Source organism: Camponotus vicinus, unplaced genomic scaffold, assembly GCF_025532165.1.
Source record: "Camponotus vicinus isolate PSW18456_S1 unplaced genomic scaffold, iyCamVici1.0 SCAF_7, whole genome shotgun sequence".
Taxonomy (NCBI): domain Eukaryota; kingdom Metazoa; phylum Arthropoda; class Insecta; order Hymenoptera; family Formicidae; genus Camponotus; species Camponotus vicinus.
Window position 1 is genome coordinate 5,316,088 of NW_028141979.1, and position 27,579 is coordinate 5,343,666.

Here is a 27,579-nt window from a genome sequence, read left to right on the forward strand (position 1 = left end):
GGCAAACGTCGGGAAAACACGACATTTTCCGGCAAAAATACATATTTTGCGACAAACGAATATGCAACGCGTTACTCAAATCAGACATCACGTTTCAGAATTTAAAAAGATAAACGCTATTCTAAAATATTAATAATCAAAGATATTCTTATCGGCATTTATCAGCTATTCTACATAAAAAAAGAAAAAATAAAAAATAAATGCAGTTGGAAAAAACTTGAGAACATTATAACAACGAGAAAATGGAGTAATATAATACTCCATCTTGCTAACTGACGGGAATAAATTCATAACAGAGTCCATTTTCATAACAACGACGAAAATATGAAAGGTGCGAAAGTACGAGAGCGTGAAGGATCGTTCACGGCGCTTCCTCGTATAATCACACAGCACTTAACGCTATGTATACTTATGTGGTTGGCAATTAATTTTCTACGCACTGCGAGCGTGATACTGATTTTCTCGATTATATATCGCGAGCGGATAATTGCGGTACGTCGAATCGAGTGTGATTTCACTCCTTTCGCACATTTTATTCTTGCATTTGCATCCGCGATGTATTTACGGACGCAGATGCGTATATCTGCCCCATTTCCAGTCTATCGATTTCATTTGATGTTGCCGCGTTCTATCGTTGCACGTCGGTATCGACAGGTCTATGATTTCCCGATACTTATCCCGGAGGTACGTAAGTAAACAAGTTTATTTATCGTCGCTTGCTAGAGTGGTTTCCAACATTCACGTCACTTCATTGGACATACGCCTGCTTTTTCATCGAGTTCACGCATGGAAATGTACTGTATTCAAAATGGAAAAAGCGTAATCGAACAAGTGCGCTCCACATTGTTAGCTTTCTAAGACCCAATTTCTGCTAACAAGCATTGATACTCGCCGAAGTAAATCATCATCCCAGTTCAGGTTTGAAAAATAGATACCTGTGAAGCTGGGGTATCATTTCTTGGAAACTTTTAAACTATAAATCTGAAAATCTGACGAAAAATGCGGTTAAAGGAAAATCTCAAAGGACAAATAAAATGAATTTAATGTTTCAGACTTTGTCTCGAGACATTTATTTTGATTTAATGGCCAGAGCTTTGTTTAATCTATCAAGAACTAGAATTATTGAAAATAAAAGAAATAATTATTTATGAGTTTACACGATATGATACACTAGCTTTACATACACAAAAAATAATAAATTAAAATGAACGATACATATTCACACACACACATATTCAGAATAAAATTATATCAAAAAATAAATTATTAAAATATAATATAGAATATACGCGTTACGATCTTTTTCCATCATTAACGCAATCATTACTAATAATTGTCATCGATTTAATTGATGTATATCGAAATTAAAAATGTTCGAGATACTTTAGAGTGGAAGAAATTCTGCTTTAAATTAAAATTTTTTGAAAAAAGCTCGTTATATCATTATGAAAGATATCACGCAACACGTACTATAAGCATGTATATGACTTAAAGTTAATTTATTATTAGGTCAACAGGATGATGGCACTTTCCTTAGCAGACTGGTATGTTACGTTACCTCGAGACATAAGCAATATAACTATCTATATACGGAGCTTAAACTTCGATCATTAATTTCAGTTAACTTACCCACGTCGTCTTCAATTCCGTGTCCACATTTCGATTATCTAACAGTATAGCGAATATATTTTCTCTCAATGACACACTCTTACCTGAAATACAAAAAAGTCACGGTTATGCTCTGCGAACGAATCGATTTATCCGTATATAATTTAGTTCTCTAATGGATATAAGTAGACTATTTCTTGTAAGGTATGTCAATGCAGCGAATCGTACGGGTCAATAAGAAAACCCATAAATATGTAAGTAAAATTAGTCTACTTTTTTCATCGCTTTTTTTCTCAGAATTATATGTATATTGATTAATTTTAAGTATTGCTTATATATAATTTGATGTTTCTTTTTGTTGCTTTATTATATTTAATTTAATTATTTAATAAAGGTTTAATAAATTACTTGAGCTATTTGGGAGGAAGAAAAAAGGAGAAAGATATTTTATGTATTTTATATAGCTTGTAAGAAAATGCGATATATGAAATAAAGTAAAGATAACAATTTAAAAGACTCGAAATTAAAATTGTCGCTTTATAACTTAAAAACCAAACGAACAAAATATTATGTATATTTAGATAGCAAATATTGTTCCTCTATTTTTGAATCAAAGAATAACATTGGTTATTCTATCATCGTTTTAAATCTCGATGTAAACGAATATGTGAAACATACGATAAAATTTTCTCAGAAATGTTACAAGCGTAAAATGAAACTTATGAAATATAAAAATGTAAAAAATTAATTTTCTAGAAATCGTGATTAAGTAAAAGGAATTATAATATAAGTGAAAATATAATATGTATACTTTTGCCGTCTAATAAAAAGTAATGACATTATATTTAAGGTAATTTTTAAACTGACATATTGATTATTGGAGAAATACTCATGATATTCCCGGCTAAAAAATAGCAATTTCACAGTTATGATTTTTTTTGTAATAAAGATTTATCTTCGTGATTTGATATCATGCTTGAACTTGATCGAAGGCAAACCGGTTAATGAAAAGGAAACGCAATAGACACAGCTGATCGCACAGGAGAGACAGGAAGGTCATTTTATTATCAGCAAGATGGAAACCGGAGAGAGAGAGAAAGGCAAATAATCAATTCGATATAACTTGTCGGCTGCGTTGCGGATACAGAGCGAATCATGCGGAATCTGTACATCGTTAAATCTGCCGCGCTACGATTATCCGGGATTATGATTACTGCAAACATTATCCGGCGCTTGTAATGTGATCCGACTTGCTCGAATGCCACCACGTTCATAAAATGCACCGAAACGAACGATCAATTTGAAATTTGGCACCCAATAAATTTAAATGAACACGATTGCACCGAAGCAAATTTTCCATGTTTATATTCTCTGTAAGCCTATATATTATATTTGTTTAATGCAAATTAATGTCAATTTTCGAATTTAATCGATTTTCAGCTTAAAAGACAACCTACAGCTGATTATCTTTTCTCGAGACATGAAAAAAGAGAACTTTCATTTATAAAAAGTAGAACTTTTATTTATATAACAATAACAAAAATAAATATATATAGGAAAATATACGATAAACAATAATATACATGTGAGAAAAGATATAAATTTAAAAAATTATAACTAAATTACTTATATATATCGAATAGATTAATGAGATAATCTTTTGATAGATATTATTTTGATATTATTATGTTGATCAAATATATAAATTGAATATCTCACTTTTAATAATGCCAAAATAAAATAAAAATATAAAACAAAAATCAAAATGTTATAATGTCCCTTTTCCAGCGAGTGAAAATTATATTTATTTTTATAATTAATATTATTTTATTATTATTATCATTATATCATTTTATTATTATTTTTATATTTATTTTTATAATTATATCATTTTATTATTATCATCTTTTATGTAAATGATGTATTGAATTTTCTTTGACGTATTAGATCCTAAGTGCAAACTCTGCCATTAAATGCATTTATGCATTTACGTGAAGCCTGGTTACAGTGATAGCATGTTTAATCGCTTCGAATCCAACCGGTATTGTATCCGGGTTTGTACAATTATAACATTTGAGCGGCGATTTACGTAACACGTTTGCTCACGTTGCATCGAATTTTTATTTCATTTACACACATTGTATTTGCTTCAGTGCACAATTCTATCGCATAGATGTATCAATACGGACAATCAATTCATTTCTCAAACAGACTAAACACTCTGGAAATTGAGCATCTAAAATAAAAATATCTATGATGCACATATAAAAAAATCCGCGAATTAAAAAAATAAAGATTACGACTTTCTCTCTCTCTCTCTGATAAATCGAAAATTAAGATATAATAATGTTTATTTCTCATAATACAATTATTAAATTATTATTATCAATTATTCCATTATAATCTATCGTTTTAAAAATGTTATTAAAATCGTTATGCAATTTTACGATATTAATCTCTTAATATTTCAAGTGGTTATTAAGATCTTGGCTACTTCTACTGTCATTAGCAAATTAATAGCAAAATTAATAGCAAAAAATATAGCATAATATTGGAAAGACAGTTTAAAAGAAATGATCTTTTTTCCAGAGATATTTAAATTAAAGATATTCCGATTAAACTCTCCATATTGCAGAGAATTTAAAGACACTTATGTTTCATAATTTCGAGCATAAAGAGTAAGACACAATAATTTTTAAAATGCTGCACCGGAAAGTAATAATAAACCGAGAGAATGTCGATATTAAGAATGCAAAATAAGATCGACGATCATTTGCATGGAAAGTGCATTAAGGTCATTGCGCCTGCGAGATATTCGTAATCGTATCATATATACTAAAAATGCACCACTACATAATTCCGCATTGTTAGGGACATAGCTGTTTTCTACCGTTATTACACGGGAACGAGATAATAATTGAAGATGTGGCAAAGAAGACCGAGTACGTATGTGTGTATGAGAGAGAGAGAGAGAGACAGAGAGAAAAGAGAGACAGAGACAGAGGTAAAATACCATTTTTCTATTTAATATTTATGAATTAAAAAAAAAGAAAATATAATTACAAAATTATTGTAAAATAAAGAAAAAATTTTCCTAGTAATTTAGAAGACCTGTTCTTTCTTTATGTATGTCACACAACACGATATTAATTGTTCTCCAGTCTAGTTGATCGCCCACCGTTATTAACCGCGAAATTACTCGCAAAGCCACACACGACATACATTTTTTCAATTATCTCTATCATGCATTTAATTTTCCATTAAATGAGGACCTCATAAACAACGCCAAGGATTCGTTTTCCGACTACGACATCGATAAACGTCGCCAGCAGACTTGCTCGCGTAAAAAGAAAGGAAGAAAAAAAAAATCTACCGTAATTTCCACGCTCCTGCAGCAGAACGTTCCCTTAATTGCTGGCGCATCCGTATAGTCGGACGTTTATTTTAAACTTCCGCCGCAATGAACCCGACGTAACAAAAAAACAAATAAAAAAAAAGAAAGAAAGTAGTACAATGGCAAATTTCTCGAGCGCGACCTGCAGGACACGATGCAGGGTGTTGCGAGGTAAAGTATGGATAAGAGATAAAAGAGTCTTCTTATCCAGTAATCCCGACGATTTGAGGACAAAATATTCTTGCGACGTGTCAAGCATTGAAAATTAAAAGGAATACTTTTTTCGATGATACTGGGTATACGTGCACGGTCAAAACATTAATACCGTAAATAAATTTTGATACATGTTGCGCTAGCATTATTGCAATACGTTATACGAAATATAAATGTAATAAATAGTAATGTGCAAAGCAAAGTCAATCATGCACGGGATTAACAATAATTTGCTCGTTCTATGTCACTATTTGTAACATAAATAAAATAATAATCAAGTAAATTCTCTTTGGAAAGAAATATAAATTTTATAAAAACGTCCCTTAATATATTTATATTTTTAATTATATTTTTAATGTGCAAATCTTTTCATTTATATCTTTTCATATTTTCATATTTTTAATTATATTTTTAATGCGCAAATCTTTTCATTAATTAATTATGTACTATTTATAACATGTTCCTATACAAGTCTACACAAAGTCTACAAAATAATGCAAGTATATGTTGTGAAATAGAAAAGCATGAATTTATAAAATTTAGCTAAAATATATAAAAAATAAATAAAGCATATATGTCGGATTGAAATTTGCTTCGATAAATATTTTTCGCTTACAAAACAAACAATTAAATATTCTCAATACATAATCATTCTGCGAATCAAAAGGAAAATTAAATAATATTATTATCAAAAATTTCCTTTTTTTTTAATTCGCGATACGATACTCTTCCTAGTTCGAATCACACTGATTGTTCGAAATTATTGCGATAACAATGATTCTGCCAGAAGGAAGAAAATTTGGGAACGCAAGAGAACGCACGACTACACATGGAAAAACACATGCGATTCTCTGTTCGACGTGCAGCGACAACGCAATAGGAAACTGGGTCACGTCTTGTTTCCCACGACAATTCGTTGTGATGCGTGCTTTTTCGAATCTATGTTAAACGCTTCATGCACCGGCGTGCACAGTTATGATGTATAATTAAACCCAAAATTTAGAAGTAAAAAAAATATGGATTTTCTCAATTTGTTATTTTATCATAATTTCTACGCAATATATTTTTCCATGCTATTGCTTTTTACAATTTTTGACATAATTCATTTATCTTTAAGATACATTATTTCAATTTATATTTTCATACAGAAAAATTATATAAAAAAAAAATAAAGTGACTACAAATAAACAAGATACTCTTTTTTCTTGCTTAGCGATGATTATGTATATTAATTTACAATTACAAGCATTTAATTTTATTTTACAGAATAAATAGGACACACGCAACTCACACTCAAACTAATCCTTCTTCTCCCTTTTTCCGCATGTAACAATCTCCTTTAACATAACGCATGAATTCGGAGCAGCTTGTTCAAACCATAACCAGGCGCGATAACTCAAAAATGTTTCGTAATAAAAGGAACTTTCGTTGTCGGCGTAGCAAATGTATTCAACGCGATAGAGCGCGAGTTTTGCACGATGCTTCGCAGCCGGAGATGGACGGGTTGCCTTTCTCTTCGTGCCAGCGTATCATATGAAGGGGACAAATTTACCGTCGCCATCCATGCAATAGTTATATTATCTATGCAGTTTTCGCCTGGCACTCGAAAACGCGACGAGAACTCTGCGAAGATATCAGACTTCGCTATGTTGCATTTGCGATGATTGCATTGCATGGCGATAGCGATAATTTTCCAAAGTGCAATAACATTGTTGTATTTGCATTTTGTAAATTGAAATTAAGGTGAAACTTTTCTGCAACTGCGACTGTTTCTTGTAACACGCACTTATTATATTGCATTCCTATCTTTCCGTTTTGAAAATGCGAAAAAATATCCAAAAGAGAGACAGGATATGAATATTTTATTATCGAAAAATTTCTACTTATGGCAATTTGTGTTTAAATTTTTAATAACGCTGATCGAATCTCCTTTAGACATTTTCGTATCGAGCTAAAGCGCGGTTCAACTTGACCCAGAAATGACGTATTCGATCGCGATCTTATCACGGGTGTCTATCTTAATTATTATGATATAGTTGAGAGACTGTAATTGGTTCATGGGACGAGCTCGGCTATGCACTCGGGAACAAAGCTTAGACTGAGCAGTGCTCGACGTGCAAGTCAGCCGTCGTTCCAGTTACTTGTACATCTCACTTAATCACAACCGGAACAGCATGACGCGAGTAATGGAAATTTGTATTATTGCACCACCGGCGGAGAGCTATTTCCCCGATCTTCATTGCCGCATATTTGAATCAGAATAATTAATGTGCAAAATCATTCGCGCGAAGCGCGAGTTGATACATTGGAATAATTTTTTTTCTATTAATATTTGAGATATTTTTATTAATTCTCTTCGTAATTTTCGTCCGCAGAGAATGTTTAATTATTCATTATAAGATTTATAATTATTTTACATTGACAAAAAATTATTCTAAAAATCTTACTGAACAAATTTACAAGGTATAAAGTTTTAATTTATAAAGAAAAAATAAATACTTCGAAACATATTTTTCTCGCTTGGTAGATAATTAATGCATGGTGCGAGGATGTCGACCGAGACCAACTGTATATACGACACTTTAATGAAAACGGAGAATGCTTCTCTTTTCAAAAACTCATACACTGCCGGTTGTTTGTAGAAGCTTTCGCACGTCAAGCGAACTGCAGAATTTACTAAATTTTTCATACCTACTGCCAGCCGAGGAACAATTCGCAACTGTCCAAGATATATTTAAAAGCGTATGTCTTCCGAGATGAAATTTCGTGTACTTTATGTCCATATACTCGTATTATGACTCGTCTACGAGTGCTCATTAGACCCCATTTTTCAGAAATAAAATTATACTAACATTTTCGTAAGAAGTGCATAAATGTAATATACTTTTATTTAAGAACAATTCTTTATTTAAAATTCTAATTATTAAGTGTATTATTAGTGTTGAATATAAATTTTAAATTAGATTTTCCAAGAAAGAAATTAATTGACCGAAAAATCTACCCGATATTTTTACATAATATTTTTCGATAAACGTAAGACATCCTGCATTATTGCGAATGTTAAGTGGGCGCATTGTATATATGCGAAATGCGTATTTCGACATGCTGCGAAGACGCATTATTATGCAGATGCGGAACCGCGCATTATGCGTACGCAAGACGCACGCACGTGTATTCCTGCAGAAACGGATACACGTAGCGGATGAAAATATTTATGGTGAGATTCGGGACGATTATTGGTTTTCTGCTCGTTCGCAGCTTCTTCACTTCTCCGGCTTATCATATACTATTCAAACTCGTCCTATCACCGATATGCGTTTTTATCGTCCGCATTGAAACTTACTGTCGACAATATGTTGCCGCAGAGAAAGAATATTATGTGCGTCGAAAACGACGCATGCCTGACGTAAAACACTTCGCAAATGTTTCACATTGGCAAAAACATATCTCTTCCTCGTCATTTCTCCATAATAATAAATTCGTCGCAATTCATAGTGATTGATAAATAGTAATTTTAATTTTTTGGCATGCAAGTTTAATTTGTCATCGATAAATTAAACTTGCACGCTAAAATGTATTCAAAAGTACGCGAGAAAATATATTGTTGTCACATTGAAGCAAAGATAACTGTCATAAACCGGTGATCTTAATAAGAGATGTAAAAGATTTAAAAACCCACACACAAGAAAATATACATATATATACGAGAAACTTCATTCATCTGCTTCCTGGCATCTTGTTTTGAATTCGATTTCATTGTAAATTTCGCGTCAACGTGACTCAAAGCGACGTAATAGCGGAAACTTCACATCTTGCATTTTCGTTTGCTTATGTTATCCGATCCGATTAAATATCATATTACGTATGGAGAATGAAAATTCAACATGACTGACTGGGGGAGGAGAGTTCAGCTTTTCTCATTTGCCTTCTGCAAAGTCTTCGCAACAATTTCCTGACGTGTCGACGGCCTGTCAACGACCCTACCTTTCGCCTCGACATTTCTATTCCGTGTCACTCGCAATATTACAAACGAATTACAACATCTCTGCGACAGCGACGTCAATATCCATCCTACGAAGTGCGACTTCTATGCACATGCATGATACGATATTGTAAAGAAGATTTATTATAAATGATGACTTATATATGATTACAATTCAAATGTAAAAAAATTTAATTTTATATCGTATATATTATATAGTATTTATAATATATAAAAATATCATTTTTATAGAAAATTTCCGAATAAATTTCTCTTCCAAGAAAATTTTAGACACCTAAGCGCAAAGCTTTTATTCGTTACAAATACTGCAATCCTATTCTTTTTATCGAGATTCTTGAACTAAATACAATTACAACCGATATAAAATAAATTACAACCTCTGCTAAAAATTAAAAAAAAATAATTTAATATGTTAAATATTATATTATATTATATTAGTTTATATATAATATACATTAATATATATAAATTTATTTCTTAATATATAAATTAATTATATTAATTTATTTATGTTAATGTAAATATTTTATATTCATTTACACTAAACATAATGTAAAATCTATATAAATTACCTCGTTAGAAACAATATATATTATATTACAATGAAATAATTAACTTTTAATTTAACGTCTAATTTACTATTAATTATTATTAATTATCATATATTTAAATTAGATTTAATATTACCATAATAATTAATACATGATAATTAATTACTATTATTTCCTTTATATTCCTTAATTTATATTCTCCGTTCTTTCAAAACAATCACATTTAGAGCTAAATGTCGTCTGATGTAAATTTTATTTTATTACCGTGGTTTGTGTGTTTCGAATCAAATAAAAACATCAAATAATTTTTATATCTAATGGAAAATGTGCGGTGAAAATATAAACGCTTGATTTCGCGACTGAATCCACTGATTTAAGCTCTCCTATTCCAGGGCGCTTTAATAATCTCAAGAAGAGATTAACGGCTGTTCTTAATTTCCACGGAGCTCCTCTCGCTTGCTCGCGAAGATTTCAATTTCGCGAATCTTCGGCGGGCTTATGGAAACAGGGATATAGCCCATTTCGTGCGACAACTATAACGATGTATTGCAATTACGGGGAACCTCCCTAATCCAGAAGGAACACGCGGGTATGGGTCTGTTGCCTAACTAGAATTAAACGACGCGGAGATAGCTAAGTACATTGTCTTTGGTAAGTCGAGTGCATGGCGGTCTTGCGGTAGTCCTTCCAACTGTTGTAATACTCTAGCTTCGCTAGAGCAAAGAGAGAGTCAAACTTATACTTGGACAGTGTGAATAATCGGTGGTCGTGCGATAAAAAGTCCATCTTGACCAATATATATCGTTGCCTGTTTTAAAAGCTAATGTTAAAATAAAAATTTGAGTAATCGGCATAATTACTCGCTTGCTATAAATTGCTAATCATAAAATTCCGCGCAAATCTTACAAGATAAAGCGATAAAATTGATTCGTTTGTCTGTGGTCTCTTATCAAGGATAGTCTCATTCTCTATTCATGCAATCATATTGACTTAACAATTTATTCTCACAATCAGTTAATAATATATTGGCACAGCTTTCGTTAAACATCTCTTCCACGTGTTTGTCACTTGCGCGCATGTTCCTGATAAAGAGCGATTGTTCATGCGAAAGAAAATTGATAGTTCCACATGTCTCATATATTCGCGATTATATTGCACGAGAACGCTGCCAAGCAATTCAATGTAATGGCGAAGGCGCTCGTAATATCCTCACTACTGAAGCGGCCACGTTTGATATTCGTGCAAAATAGTCGACAATGCATGTGTAGCAGGAAACAATAATTTTGGAAATTCTGCTTAAACAGGAAGCACACGAGCTGAATTTACGCAATAATTTACACATATAATAATTGTTTTGTTTAAATTAATCTTACAATACACAATAAACACAGCATACAAAATAACACATACATCCTTCTGGGATTGAAATTATTACAATCTACAAAAGTTTTAAAAAAATAATTTAAATTCAAGTTTTACTAAAAATATTTAATATTAAAAAAAATTTATTCCTTTGTTTTGACGCGAGAAAGAAATTCATGCGTATTTTTATGCAAATACCCACAATATAATTCGAATAACGACGTTGTGTTACCCAACAGGATACGAAAGACGTCAGCAGTATCCGGCACTAAAGGTGAACGCGTTCAACAAGAGCAATACGGCAGAGTAAGCAAATATCCAGTACTACTTTTAAGAACGTTTCGTAAGCTGCAGATATTTGCGCTGTACCGACGAAGGGTATAACGTTATCATAGATATATTGATATAAATTCTTTTTTATTCCTATTATATTACATATATGAAATATATATCGTTGGCAACTATTTACGTGTCTTGATGGCTGCAAAAGATTTATACGAATATCCTTCTGAAGAAACAGATGTTTCATAACGAAAATAAATATTGTCAATATTGAAAATAATTATCCCAGCAATATTTTTCATACTGCAAATAACTATATCAACGAACGGCTATGATGTAAAGCATTTTATAAGAGAAATTATTAATATTTTAATTTATACTTTTCATATTCAATATATAGTGATACGAAATAGAATCTACGAAGAAAAATGTAAGGAATAATATTTGGAATAAAAAATATAAATCCGATTCGAGAGAGAAGAAGAGAGAGGGAGAGAGAGAGGCAGAGGGGAGAAGAAATATTGGTTCATTAAAAAAAAATTTTAATATAAGCTTTTGACATGTGCAGATTAAATGTTTGTTATATGGGTTTAATAAAAAACATGTTTTTTGCAAAATCTATTTTTTGATAAATTAGTTCATCACCAGCAAAGTTTTTATGCATGAGATGCGATCAATACTTTTATATTGAAAGTTTTTTTATAATAAAAATTTTTATTCGCTGAGATTCGTGAGAGCAACGAGCAATAGAAAAAAAACTTATACTGCTTCTGCTTTAATCTATTGAAATTAATTGCAATGTTTGTCTCTGTTTTGGTGAATCTCTCGATTTTATTGAATTAAAATTTTTTAGAAAGTTAAATTTAATCAAATTAAGCTTGTCACTTTAAAATGCGTGTGGAATGTAAAAGCGATCGAAATTAATGCCGTTGAGCGAATAACTGCGTCCACGGTATGCACCTTCGCACTGCACTCCCATATTTGCACCGCAGTCGATAACGTACTGTAGGGCGTGCCTTGGTAGTTTATCAGTGCGAATGCATTAACCCTGATGAAACCCTCTGCATCAGGAACAGCAAGATAAGGTGTGATTAACGACGGTTGCTGTACTTTCTTATGTGTCGACCGATCGTATTTTACGCAGAAAGTTAACGATGAGACGGTAATTACGTTAATAAACGATCAGACGGTTCTATAATTAATTTTTCATTACACATCCTTTTCTTACTGATACGTTTCATTTGACTATCAAAGAAATCGACTATAATTCAATTACTGGAAGGCATTGGCAATTAATTCAACGTAAGCAGTCTTATATGTATAGCAAATACATACACGTATCGAATGATAACGCGCGGTTGAATTTATATAGTATATAAAATCCTTATGCTAAAAAAAATAATAACGAATTGGTTTAAAATAACAACGATGAAATTGCTAACATGTACATTTTCCAAGCCACTGTTTCATTTACATTTATTTATATCCTTATATACGTTTTGTCTGTAAACAAATTTTAATTAAAGGATTTCTTCGCAACCTCGACGAAGATATTTAGATGTCTCGTTTGTTGTTATATGTGTAAGTGAAGTACTCTATATATATTAATGCGACGGTATTCTGCCTACATTTTGCGCGAAGCCACTCTCCTCGGAAATTCAATCTCGTGAATTTCCAGCGGTATGACATTACAGAATTCATTAAAATATCGCGCATCGGATCAAGTTCGCCAAATATATCGTTGACAATCGGCAATTGCACGAATTATTTTTTATTCAAACTTCTCTCGAGAAGAGATAAAAATCAATATTTTTATAAATTTAATTAATAAATATTTACATTATGAGTGTGTGTAATGTGCACGTAAATATTTATTAATTTATTGCTTTAGAATTTATTTGATAAAATAGTGTATGTTTATATGTATTTTGCAGATTTTTATTAAATCCATTTTAAAACAATAAATGAATGAAATAAAATATAATAATTTTGAAATTACATTAGTACACTCTATGTGCTAAACATATATCTTTATAAAAGAGTCTGCTTAATAGTTTTTCACTAAATTACTAGAGATAATTTATTGCTTTAATTTGATTTTTATTACGATGATCTTTCTGTTAAATTCTGAATAAAATTTGTACCAAAATATTTGTTGTAATTTTTAAATAATATTCTCAAAAATTCATTAATTAATTTCTACATTCTCTAATAATTAATTTTTCATTCGTATTTATTATTACTCAGTCGTTGAAATTCATGTGATATTAACTATTAAATATACTCTCTTCTATTCTGAAAACTAAATTAATAATAACATAATAAATAGTAATTCTATAAAAGGAAAAGATATTAAAAATTCTGTTTCAATTTTTAAAACTAATAATTTTTAGACAAGGAATAATTTAATAATGAAGTTACTACAGCATAAATATACAAAATACAAAATCGGACAAATCCATTAATTAATTAGGAAAATGATAAATCATTGCCAACTCGACATTATCTAAATTAATTTAATTGAATGTGACCAATACCTATAGTATTTTTTTTATTTTTCAAAAGATACGATCACAATAATATCGCTTTACATTTATTAAATATATCACGAAAAATCTAAAAACGCATTTGTCAGACAGCTCTACGTATATTTACAGATTTTTCACATTGAACTATTTAATTAATATAAGTTTGTCTTAGCAAGACTTTTGCGATCGTCTGACGGCCCGCGGTGGAGGTTTTTAATTAACGAGCCGTTCTAAAAGCGCGTAATCGCTCGGCGTGTAATCAAGAAGCAGTAATGGCGTGTATACGTCATTCACCTCTTGCATGAATTTTTTCAGTTTTCATTAGATATACAAACTTTGTTCATTGTAAATGAAATTAGACTAATAAACATGAAGACATTTTAATTATAATTTTGTATTATTAATTCATATAATGAAATAAGAAAAAATTAAATCGGCAAAAGGAGATTGATAAGTTTTGCTTAATTGAAGACACTCAGACATATAGCATATTTAAATAACATTCATCAATTTATAGTAATAACTGATCTTAAATGAATTAACTATAACTGAATTAAATATAACTAATTATTGTGTATGCTATCTACTTTTGCAATAATTATTGCAAAATTTTGTTTAGAATCAGCGATCGTAAGGCTCGATGAAGAAAAAGAGCGTAGCATTGATATTTAAGTGCGCATCATAGGCGGCTTTCTCGAAACTTTTAATCACGCGAAAGCATCGGAAAGCGTCGAATAAGCAAGAACACGGCTGCCTTTTTCCCTGTGGGCCGGCCATTTTTTTACTCGACGAAATAAAGCCGGCGGACGCGAGGATAACGAGATGCTAATTGGCACGATTACATCGCGCTGGCGAGTTTCTGACGGATTTTTTTGGGAAGGGCGTATGATAAGCAAACCGGTTTACGCAAATGATAAATAAACTTGCTCCCGATACTTTTACGCGACCCGCTTTTGTCAGCGTGTTATTACACACCGTTTAAATGTCCTTTCGTACGATATAGAAAAAACATATCTGTCCAAGATATTTCCATTCTCTAATCAAAGATCACGCAATTCTATTTTGTATATTCTTTTTATTAAAAAAAGAGAGAAAAATAAAATACACACAATAAAAGCAATATTGATAAAATAAATAAATATTTTTAAAAAAGAATTTTAAAAGAGAGGTATGGAATATGCTATTCAAACGAACCATTCTCCAATTTCTATAGTAATTCTTGAAACAATAAATTAATCCTCCATTTTTTAATTTTCCTCGATTTTTCCGAATTTTTCAAATTGATAAGAAAGCTTTCTTATAGCCAAGTTAAGCTTAAAAGATTAAAATTGCATCCAAGAGTTCACAGTCAGATTGTATAAAATAAATATTTTTAAAAGCCGAATTTGCTCAATAAACTTTTAAACGAATATTTTTTGCCTGCATAACAGCACAATGCAATAACCAAATTATATAACATGTATGTTCAATTCTATTGATAATACGAAATCTAAGACGTTATATGATACAACACTTCGTGTCAACGTTGTTATATAATACAAAGTTATATATTGCACATTATTTTGAATAGCAGACTGCAATTTAAAAACTAATTACATAAGGATCGGACAATCGTTTCTAAATTTAATTTTTTAATACTAAATTTAAAGAAATATTAAATTTTTTAATTTTAAATATAATTTTAAGAAATTTTACTTTAATGTCATATTATGTATGTATGTAATTCAAATTTCAAATTTTCTAATAAGTGGATTTTAGTTGCATCATTAAGTATAAATGAAAAATTAGAAAATATGTTTAGCTATTCAGTAAAATAAATACGTGTATTATTATAATCTCTAGTATTACTGTATAAAAGTTTCATGAGGAGCGCTTTGCAAAAGAAACTCTGCTGCAAATGAAGCTAAATTTATGTTACCGGGTTACGTTCTCGTATAATCACAACGATTTAATCCGACTTTCACTGAGAAATCGCAACTTGAGAAGAGAGTAACAAATTTCCGTCACGGTTGCGGTCGTTTTACGTGAGAAGGTGTAAAAACGCGCATTGAGTAACCGATCAACGTCCGTGAAATCGGCACTTTGCCGAGTGTGTCCGGCGATTTACTGGTCGGAACTGTAATGATGATTTTTTTAGTTAGACCTTTCATTTTTAAACGATCGACTGTTCCAATGACGTAAACTTGAAGATTGATACAACTCACTTGTTAAATGTTCACTTAGGATAATAGTTTTTCTACATATCCAACTAGTATCTAAAAATAGACTCTCATGTAAGCTTTGCGTAATCATAGATATGTTATATCCATTACAATAACATACGCATCATTAAATTATATTATATAGGAGGAATACGCACATACTCTTTTCTAGCGAATTTAGTTGGATATAGTACGCACTGGTACATATTAAAAGGACTATTATGTACAAATTTATAATAGCATAAATAATTGAAACAGTAAGATCAATATTAATATTATTGCTATTATTCAATACAATAATAACAATAACAGTAATTTATGGTATTAATTATTATCTAAATTTTAATCTTTTAATTGTCTATGCTATTATTAATTTCATACGATAGCTTTCAATGTGCATCAGGTGCATTAATGCATCCAATAAAATTCGCTATTAAATAAAAGAATGTAGCGTGACATGAAAAGAAGCTTTTCGAAAGTTAAGTTTTTATTTAATAAATAAAATCTCGCGAGAGAGAGAAACTATTTGCATCTCAGCTAATAATCGCACAATTAATTTCGTTCCGGTTAATTTTGATTTTAATTTCATTTTTTATTCAACCAAATTGATGCATCATAGTATATCGAATCGATTTAAAAAAATTAGAAAACCGTAAAATTAGAAGATGGTAAACGTTCAAAAAGTGAAACAACAATGAGATACAAGTTCTAGTCTTTCTGGACAAATTATTATTGCGCTCGCGATAAAGTAAACGCCAAGTTAACGAAGGCACGTGGCGTTTACGTAAGACACCGTTACTAATTGCGTCGACTAATTACTGTCTGTGTCATAGTAAGAACCGTAATAATGTATAAAAGACGTTATATAAACATAATATGTGTAAAAGACATTATTTTTTTATATTAAAAGAAATTTTGAAAAAATAATCAATACTCAAAAATTGCGATCGAGTCTTCGCGAATGATCGAATCTCGTCAGAAAGCCACCAAAGTTACTTCCGGAATATAACAATGAACATAATGATGATGGAAACGCGGAAGTTATGATTAGATTCCTCCATTTCCGCAATTATACCCTTCGGTTAATTAATTAATGAACTTATTGATAGATGGATGCTCAGTTTCAAAACATTAAATGTATGCAAATATTTTCAGAATTCAATATATCAGTTCATGCTAGACCATATGATAGATTTTTACATAAAAGTCGAAACATTTTAACATCTTATAACTATAAATTATATGTCTTAGAATTGAAAGATTATCTAATTGTAAGATTTTCAATAAAACGCCAAATTCCCAAAATTTTATTTTTATTTTTTGCCACAGTGTCCTTTTTTTAATGAATATTAATATATAAAATGAACCCTCCTCTCTGTTTTTCTATATTTCTTTTTCTCTCTCTTTCTTTTTAAACACGATGACATAATCTCTCGCGATGACCTCGTTATTCCACGAAGTGATAAGCTGAGCAATATCATTCGACGTTTATATAAAGTGTAACAAGTGTTATAAGATACTACACATGACTATTATACTTATTACACATAAAACTAATTAAGATGCAAAGAAAAAAACAGTTAATTATGCATTAGTAATGTTTAAAAACATGCATTACAGAGAAATAAAAGAGAAAAAATCACGAAATATTTTTGTACAATTTTTCGAAGTGCAAAATTTGCGCCACAATTTATCAATTAATTCGAATTAATGTTAATTTGAATTAACCGTAACCAGTATTCTGCGGCGAGATTATTTACCTTGTGTAACGAACATGATTTAATGAGATTAATATGTGATAATCTGTAATATTCCTTGTTTCTAGTACAATATTCCATTAGCGGCCAAAACGTAACAATAGCTGTTAAAGTAGCATTAAATTTAACCTTATTGCACGCTTGATGAAACAGATTAATATCGATATATCAATCATGTAACGATCAAAAAAGCTAATGTTTACGACATTATAAACTAGGTAAACATTTAATCTTCTGTAAATATATTATTTTATAGAAATTTTCTATAAAAATTATTCTTACTAAATTTCTGATTAAATTTTTCTTACATTTTTCATAGACATAAATCTATCTTTTAACTCTTAATCACTTGTTACATGTGTGATTGTCTCTATCTTTTAAATCTCTAATTATTACACGATTGCATGAAAAGCAAGTTGTAATTATAATATATTTAATAATTAATAATTAATATATTATAATATATTTAATAATTAATAATTAATATTTAATAGCTTAAATTAATGGCGTATGTAACTTTACTCATTATACATTACACCATACATCTGAAATAAAGATTAATTTATTTCTGTAGCATGCATTTACATTATCCTACAAATGCAATTTTATTATTAATGAGAATATACTTATTGTAAAATCGAGTTAAAGTTACTCGCGTGCTTAAGTTACTATTAAGCACAAAACATAATTATATTACTAACAAAGGGGTGCCGTTCAATGTAGCATGTGTATGTCTTGGTCTTTGATTAAATTTTCATCGAGCGAGATAACTTCATAATGACATTAAATTACATCGTCGAACAATATTACTTGATAAGTGAAGATTGATATACGCATATAAAGCCGATAGCGAATATAAGTATCTATGTATTGTATAATAGAAAGTATCTGTTATATATATATATAATTTAATTACGCATTACTTTCTAATTCAATTATTATCTTGATCTTTGATAATTGTATTTGTATTGATATAATTATATCAAAATTTTAATAATAAAAAAATTATCTTTCTTAATCTTCAAAATCAATATCACCATTAATCAAAATGTAAGAAGAATTATTCTATAATTGTTTATATTTAATTAGTAAAAATATTTTAATATTTATCGAGATTTTAATTTTGTTACATTTTTACTCATTACTACAAAAATTTTTAAATTGTTAAATTAAATTTGTTATTAAATATTACCAAAAATATATTATCATAATAATATTCAATTATAATGCTTGTGTGGTGTCATAATTGATGACAAAAATACCATAAAATATTTATGTTTATGTATCAAATATTGAAGTTTCGCTAACTGACGGATATCAAGAGAACATGGAGAACCTGGCAACAACTGCTGATACGGTACGAATATTCACCACCATGCACATTACGCTATTATCTCGGATTTATCTCCGATTGCATGGCCAGTTTTGTAATGGTGTAATATACGGGCCAGCGCATACGTGAACCGGTGGATCCGTAATGACATTAGATATACACTGATACATTTAATGCAAGTCTTTATCTCGGCAATCCGAACTGCACGTTGCAAATGCAATCAATACATTATCCCCATTTGCAATAGTGATGATGGAATATCGATCGCGAAGAGATTATTGGAAAAATCCATTCCTGTTGATTCGTAATAATTTTTAAAAGAAATTTTATAGCAATAGAAAACTGTCAATAAATAAAAAAGAAAAAAAAGAAAATATAAAAGAAAATAACTAGCAAAACTAAAGCTACTTTTTATCTATGAATTTTTTAAATTCATTTTAATTTAAAATGAACCTTTTTTTAACAAAGCCATTTATAAAAAGTCATTATACATCGCAATTCCTAAATCCGTAAAAAAAATTTATACTTGTAATTAATATATAATAATATTTTATTTCTCTCTCTCAGTTTATGTTCAAACAATTTTTCATTTCCTATGCTTTATGTTAAACATTACTAATTATAAATTTTGTTGAAAGGAAATACAAATTAGTCATTACAATATGTAAATAAAAGCAGTAAAAAAATTTGGAAAATTCCACATAAAATAATTATCATCTCAATTTGTTTAATTGCTTGTGAAATATTAAATTGCCAATTATAATTACATCTATCTTTAATGATACATTTAAATAAATCATTTATCCGTTTTCACATCGATGGTTACCAAACAAATGTGGCGAACGTTCTATTGTGACGATGGACTGTAGACATCGGCATGTCGTAATTACGGCATCCTCGGTCTTTAAAGAGACATCAGTTCCCCTCATGTCGTGTACTCGTGCCGAGCATGACGGAGGGCGGTCACGCGAGTTATCTAACGGTGATACGTGCGCGTCGAGTTGTCGGACCTGCCATGGAATTCGGATATCGTTATCGGGCATTAATCGCAAGGCCACGTAATTTAGCCAGGCTTTACGACAGGAATTCGCGTCGCTACGCAGATGGCCTTTCCGTAGATGTATGTACATTCAAGCCTACGTCCTGTACCTATATATATTCGTAATGGGAATGAAGTTGTATCCTCGAGTGTACGCACATAGCATAGGAAACTATTCTAGGCAAAATTATTACGTTCGAGATGAAGCATAAAATTGTATCAATATTGCAATCTTTTTATAAAGCGTCGAATCCTTGTAAATTAATAAAAATTATTTGTGAAAAAAATAGTGAATTAAATATCAAAAAAAGTATCACTATTGAAAAGAAATGAAATAACAGAAATATAATTTAATAATAATATTGTTAAATTTTTTAAGTTTATTTTTTAATTAATTTTGACTGATTTTTAAGTAATGGAACTATCAAAATTTGAAATTATCAAAAGCAAAAGGTTAAAAAAAATAGGATAGTGTATTATTTTTAATATATGACAATAATTGATACTTCTCTTTACAAAAACACAAGATTATTATATAACGTAATATAGCAATATTAATATTGATATGGAAAGGATATGCACGTATGTTCTGTATGGATTAAATGGACTAAGTGTAAAAACCATAATAATCCAGTTATTTAATATGACGCGAGCAAAATGGCGTGATAATGGATTTATTTCACTAATATAGCTCGTATTTATATTTGCTCTAGAATGCGGAAATGTTTGCCGAGTCAGAGCCTGGGTCGATGTCATCACGATACGTCGCCGTAATGTGATTTGGCTTTTAGGACACCCAATGTAGGATTTACTGCTGAAATGACGACGCGCACGTTTATGGTAACGCGGCCTGACGTCAATTGAAAGTTATAATACCGTGGACACACGTGTCCGACACGAAATATTCATTACGCTATATTGATTTATGTTACACGGGAGAGGAGGGGGAATTATGTTTTGGAAGAAGCGTCGAAAATGAGGCTGTGACCAGCGATGAATCCCCAGCTTAATGATAATACGACAATAATCCTTGAATCAAGCAAGAGAGATAAATTTCTGATTCGAAGAATATGATAGTGAAATACAATTTATATCCGTGATAATCCTTAACATCCTTAAACAATTTTAATGAATAATTATGTGGATTTTTTTCAGTCTACAGATTTTTAACAGAATGATTAATAAAACGAAACCATGCAAGCCCTTGTCGATCAATTCTCGTGTTCTCTCTCACCAATTACGCGAAATATTTTCCTCTACAATATCGTAAATCTTTACATAGCTATCAATACGATATTATCGGAAATGAGAGAATCCCGGAAGAGTTTAAATTCTTGGGGAATTACCTCAACTTCATGTGTAAATGTGTAGCATCCTGGAAAGCTCTAGAGGTCTGGTCATCGTGACATCGGTTTATGCATGTCGACATAATGTATAATAGTATGCATTCAACACGAGCTACGCTGCATCGCACAATCGACCACCCACGCGTGCCCTTCAAAAATATCGCACCTACGAAACGGTGCGCCATCATTAGCGGCACAATGTCACTAGAATGTATATTCTCGCGCAGGGCGCCACGATAATTGCATTATTCCAACCCGATTATTCGCGCACACGTACGTTTGTCGCTCCGTCGAAGACACGTGCAACTAATAATCGCGCCCGGCTGAAGATCTTATGTCGATACGATTATACCACGCAGAATTGCATACATTAACGAATAAAATACATCTGCTTCAAATAACGATGGAAGCGTTACAATCATCGTGATTGAAATTTTAATTCATAAATAAAAGAGGGAGAAAAAATTAATGGGGAATTTTAATTAATTTTAACACTATTACATGTGTATTTGCAAATTTATAATACAATGATTATTATTTCTCTGCGAAATACGTTTCGAAGATTAATTTGATATGCGGTAAATCTATTTTAAATAATTTTAAATGATCTGTAAGCGCTTTGCACCTAATATTTAATGTAATTGCTGGCTTGATACGAGTTTAATAGGCACGGTCTTTGACGTTCCCAAAGCGGCATTTTATTTAATCGGCTCTTCTGATTGAAAGGCGTTATTAAGCGGCTCCTACGGCCGATACAAAGCTTAATTAATTAGTTCGTCTAAAGAGCTAATTTCCATTCGTTTAACTCGTCAACACCGGTAAACTTCTTTCTGCACTTAACGCAATTTCGACGGATACGAGGCTTTTAATAAAAGTACCTTTCGGCTTTTGTAGATTTATGCTCGTTTTAATCATGCACCTGAGAGCGTTCATAATAATAAGTTAATTGAAAGTTGAATTTGAAGCAGAGATTGCAAATTATAGCATAATTCTAATTTAATAAAATACTGATTAAACATATCAGCCAGAAATTCGTCGATTGCAATTATATAGTTATTTAACATCAGTTAAAAAACTGTAACGTTAATTTTTAAAAATGCACAAAAAAGCACATTCCACAATTTCAAAAATTTATTCTACGATTATATGTAATTTTCAATAAATTTAAATTTAAATAAATTATGAATAGGAATATACTTATATATGAAGAAATAATTTTAAAATTGGAAATACGAAAATTATGCAAGAGAAAAAGAGAGAGATTAAAAGTGATAATTCAATGTAAAATTTTATCAGAGTGAAATATTAATGAAAACAATACATGAACTGAAGTTTAATGCAAGTAATATAAATAATTAAAAATATATAATATAATATAAATTAATTGTTTCCCTCTTTACTTTTTGCGTTGCGCATTAAATGAAAAGTGATTAAATGAATTATTTTGTAATAAAAAAATAATTACAATTAAACGTATATGTTTATTATACTTTTATGTTATAAATATACATGTACGAAATTAAATCATCCAATACATTTAATTGACTACCATTAATAAAAATATTTTGCATTAATTTTTATATATTTTATTACGAAATACAAGATCTCAATCGCGAAATAATTAAATGTGACTGCGCAATATTTGCAAGTAATCAGTACAAAATTATTTTTATTTATTAATTGTATGCATACGTTATTATATAATCATTATGATAATTCGTGTTTAATCTCTCTTACTGCTGGAAAATATTGCATTTTCTCATTTATTCTATTAATATTAACTCGACTGACTTGCGAACAATGGCTTTTTAAAATGTATGTGGCATACATGTGTATGTAACAATTTACAAAATTTGACTAAATAAATAATATAATATAATAATATAAAATGATATAAAAGTAAGCGAATGTTAAAAATGCGCAAATTAGTATCATTTGTTAGTTACAATTAATATTTGTGTTGAAAAGCGACAGTTTATAGCGGAGCAAAAAATATTTTTACTAATAATCCATCGACTACGCTTGTCGCCGAACGTTTTTTTTTCGGGATGAAATCGCGATGACGAATCAAAAAAAAGCTTGACGTCAAAGCCAAACGCAGGAAAGGGTTACGAGGTGCGATAAAATTCGCACATGTAAATGGCTTTTCCAACGATTCTCATCCGCAGAACGTGCATCCGACGAGGTTTTCATGTGTGCGTCACGCGACAGGAGAAAACACGCGAAAATCGGATAACGCGGAAAATACGAGAATGCAACCCGTCCAACTTTCGATTCTCGCGCGTTTTTCGCAATTAGCTACTGTGCGCTGCGAAACGTCGCGTTTTTTTCGTAGTCTGCAAATATTGCGTTTACGCATTTACAAATATATACATCGAGTCCAACACAAATCTCACCGAAATCCTATCACGACGATAGCTTGTTTGGACTGATTAGATTTTTCAAAAAATTCCCCGCAATTGTTGAAATTTTCCGGCGTCATATAAATATTGATCTTAATTTATTCAGGAGAGATTTCTGTGAAACTGGGTCGTTCGCGTTAACCTTGTCCGTGGCAAAATTCTTTGAGAGATTTTCAATATTAGATTAATATCATTAATTCTATCTATCGTATAGCGTCGAAAAGATACATTCTGAAACGCAATTTTTAAAAAATAGCTTTATATACACAAGCAAAATATATTTTCTTATTAAAAATATAAAGCAATAATATCAAAGAGAGATATTACTTGTAATAAATTCCCAATATATAGCAGACAATGTTATCTCAACGTGAAAATCATCGAAATTTGAATATTTAATATTGTTATTCACACATATATATATATATATTAACTATCATGGTTATCATGGTAAAATGAATTCTATCTGATGACCTTATTTGCGAAATAATGCCGTAATATATAAATAATCATGCCATTAGCGATATTACGTAATGTAAGCTGGGAAAGTACTTGTCCATAATGATTCCATAAATTATTTGTCATAATTCCTCGTTTCTTATTTTCTTTTATAACTCATTTATCTATTCATTAAAGTGATTGTAGACTCTTTGTGATATAAATTTGTACACTATCGTGCAATGTTATCATCGGAGAAAGTGTAACTGTTTATTTGGATAAAACCAGTAGAGGAAAAACTCTTGTAGAAAATATTAGAACGGGGAAAAATACCTGTTTGCTCTTCTCAGACTTCTCAAGATGAAGTAGCCGAGGTTGAAAGTAGCCTCAAACTTCGCTCTTATACTGATAATGTCGAAAAGAAAAACGAAAGGAAATGTTGAAAAGATGCAAAAGCATTCGTCAGTGTTCGTGATAACGTAAACATTAATTGATGCATGCAACAATTTTAAAGTTATAAATTTTTTATCTATTCTACATCAAGTGCAGTTGTATGTAGTATACTACTATAACAGTAATGATAAAAACTTGACAGGACAGCTTGTAGTAATGTCCGAATATGAATCGTCTGGCTACGAAAAATATTTGCGAGCTGCTTAAAGCTGGCGCGTCAATATGTGCATTCAAGCTTTGACTCTCTTGCCGCGAAAAACCTCATCTAATGCGATCCTCCTCCCTCGTCCTTTCAAACCCTTTTCGCCTACGCGGCTCGTCTCACATATTTCTTGCAGAAATATTCAGACAGCCGGTCTTGGACAAATATTTCCGCCGACATGTTCATATGCGAGTCGAAAAATTTTGTGCTCTTTCAAAAGCACGCGAGTCTGACTTTTCCACTTTTATTTTCATGTCCAAATGATACTGATAACTTCGGTGCTAATCTTGCATGCGTTATTATAATCTAATCTCATATTATTTTCCTTTAATTTTGTACAAAAAAAAGAAAAATTAAGAAGCAATTAAATTACTTATTTTATTTAAATTATATGAGATTGAAAAAATAATTTGCGATAAGAATAAATAATTACGTAAATTATATAATGAGTACATCATGTAAAAGAGTGAATAGATCTCTCATATTGTAATTCGTAATGATTCATTTTAAATATAACATACTATGCGTGCAAAATAAAACGCAATTGTGTAATATATCGTGTCTCGCTCCAAAAATTGTAGCCGAATCAAAGATAGAGATATACAAGAACTTTTACAAATTATGTAATTTTTGTTCTCTCTCCGCTTTTTTAAACATCTTACAAATAATGACAAATAATGCAACGAATCTTCATTTCTACAGCAATCTGTACCTTCATATTTCCGTCCTCCTTCCCGGTTAATCATCCCCCTCACGCACACATCAAACTCATTTTTCTCACGCACTAAAGAGCAGCAACGCCATAAATTTCTACGGGAATCGATTAATCTCACCTATCCGTTGCAGCTAGACTTAGAGACGTGTCTGGGATTGTTATTTCATCCGACGCAACCTTTTGTAGTCTCGCGCGCACACGTCGTCTTCTAACCCTTTCGCCTCATAATTCTCGCCTTCTAAATCCCTCCTTCCCCTTTCACGAGCGGCAAACTCGCGCGCAGTTTATCTCCGACATTCGTGGAAAATGCATCGAAGTACCGGATGCGCCATAAATTTCACGCCGGCGATCCAAATCGAGGGCGGATGCTGGCGCGATCGCGAACGCAACGACAGTTGAGTCATGATTATCGTCGGTCGAAAATGAACTCTCTCCGGCGATTATTGATGTGACAAAATGCAAAAGCCAGCATAATTCAAACATATTCTCTGCGCGTTTTTCGATCCCATTATGTATACATACGTTATTGTGTAGTAAAATCAGTGAAGTCAGCACCAAAAGATTCATGCGCGTCAATAATTTCAAGGGAATTTGGCGTAAAATGCAATAATTAATCGCCTTTTCAAACTTGTTGATTGAGTAAAAATCTGATAAATATGCAATACACTTTTTAATCAATTTCGCATTCTAATGGTTCAACACTTGTAGCGTGCATTTAAATATTCAGATTTATTTCAAGCTATAATGTGCATGAATAATTAATTAATCGTCAAGCGCACATAGAATAAAATATTTCTTGCAGAAATAAAATATAATATTTTTAACATTAGATAAATATAAATTACTTATTATAAATTCTTATGTAATGTTGAAAGAGAAAGGGTTTCCAACATTAAAGATATAAACGATTGAAATCTAAATCGCGCATATTCAGGTAAATTATCAGGTAATTTATCAGGTAAATTATTAGGTTATTACTTTATCATATAAGAATAGTCTGAATTTTTATTTGAAGTATATTTAATTTTTTAAATTCGCTCTTTACATAAAAACAAATTATACTATTTTAATAGAATCGCAACGCTATTACTTCCCGAGGGCAAAAAGGAAGTCATATTACGTTATTACACACTATATTACACAGCATATTTCTTTTGATATATCCTCGACACTGGATTACAACTGGAGAAGGAGTCTACGTTGCGAAAATGCAATTGAAGAAGCGCGAAAGTGACTTCGATACTCTTCACGACAATGAAAAAGCGCATTCGGTGTGCGAAATAGAACGCCCGACAGCTCGATACCACCAACGTGATTACAGTTCCTCCACAGATCAGACCGGGTAAATATTCGGCGATACGTGCTCAAGCAGTTGTTGGACGATATTGCTCTACGCCGAAAGCAATTCATTCGATCAATTGCGTCGATCCATTGTTTAACACAGCAGAGAGAGAGAGGGAGAGAAAGAGAAAGAGATCGCTACTTAAACACGGTTTTCAACTCGAAGTGCTCCTCCTCGAACATAAGTAAAGTTGCTCTTCTTTCCTGATTTTCCCCGAAGGTGAAAAGCAGCACGCAACTTTCCCCTCGATAACGATGCCTGGAAATGCTAATTTCCAATCATAACAAATGTTACCAATAATATGTTACCGAAAGGAATAAATAGAATTATCGATTTCTTTCGATTTGTTACTCTTACGAATCAAAATTATTAATTTTCATGAAGTTTATGTCTCTCATAGTTTCTCAAGA

The 27,579-nt window shown here is 31.0% G+C and overlaps 1 protein-coding gene and 2 long non-coding RNA genes across 3 annotated transcripts in view; 1 reads left to right on the forward strand and 2 right to left on the reverse strand.

The window, feature by feature from the left end:
• LOC145975100 (uncharacterized) overlaps positions 1–1,689 on the reverse strand; it is a 54,636-nt gene extending 52,947 nt beyond the window's left edge. The window contains exon 1 of the long non-coding RNA XR_014439885.1: positions 1,630–1,689. This is a non-coding gene — a long non-coding RNA (uncharacterized LOC145975100). The remainder of the gene's footprint in view (positions 1–1,629) is intronic.
• LOC145975095 (proprotein convertase subtilisin/kexin type 4-like) overlaps positions 1–27,579 on the reverse strand; it is a 205,024-nt gene that overhangs the window by 129,929 nt on the left and 47,516 nt on the right. The window lies entirely within an intron of this gene.
• Positions 10,240–11,920, forward strand: LOC145974049 (uncharacterized). The gene is made up of 3 exons (XR_014439613.1): positions 10,240–10,358; positions 11,371–11,437; positions 11,814–11,920. It is a non-coding gene; the product is annotated as an uncharacterized LOC145974049 (long non-coding RNA).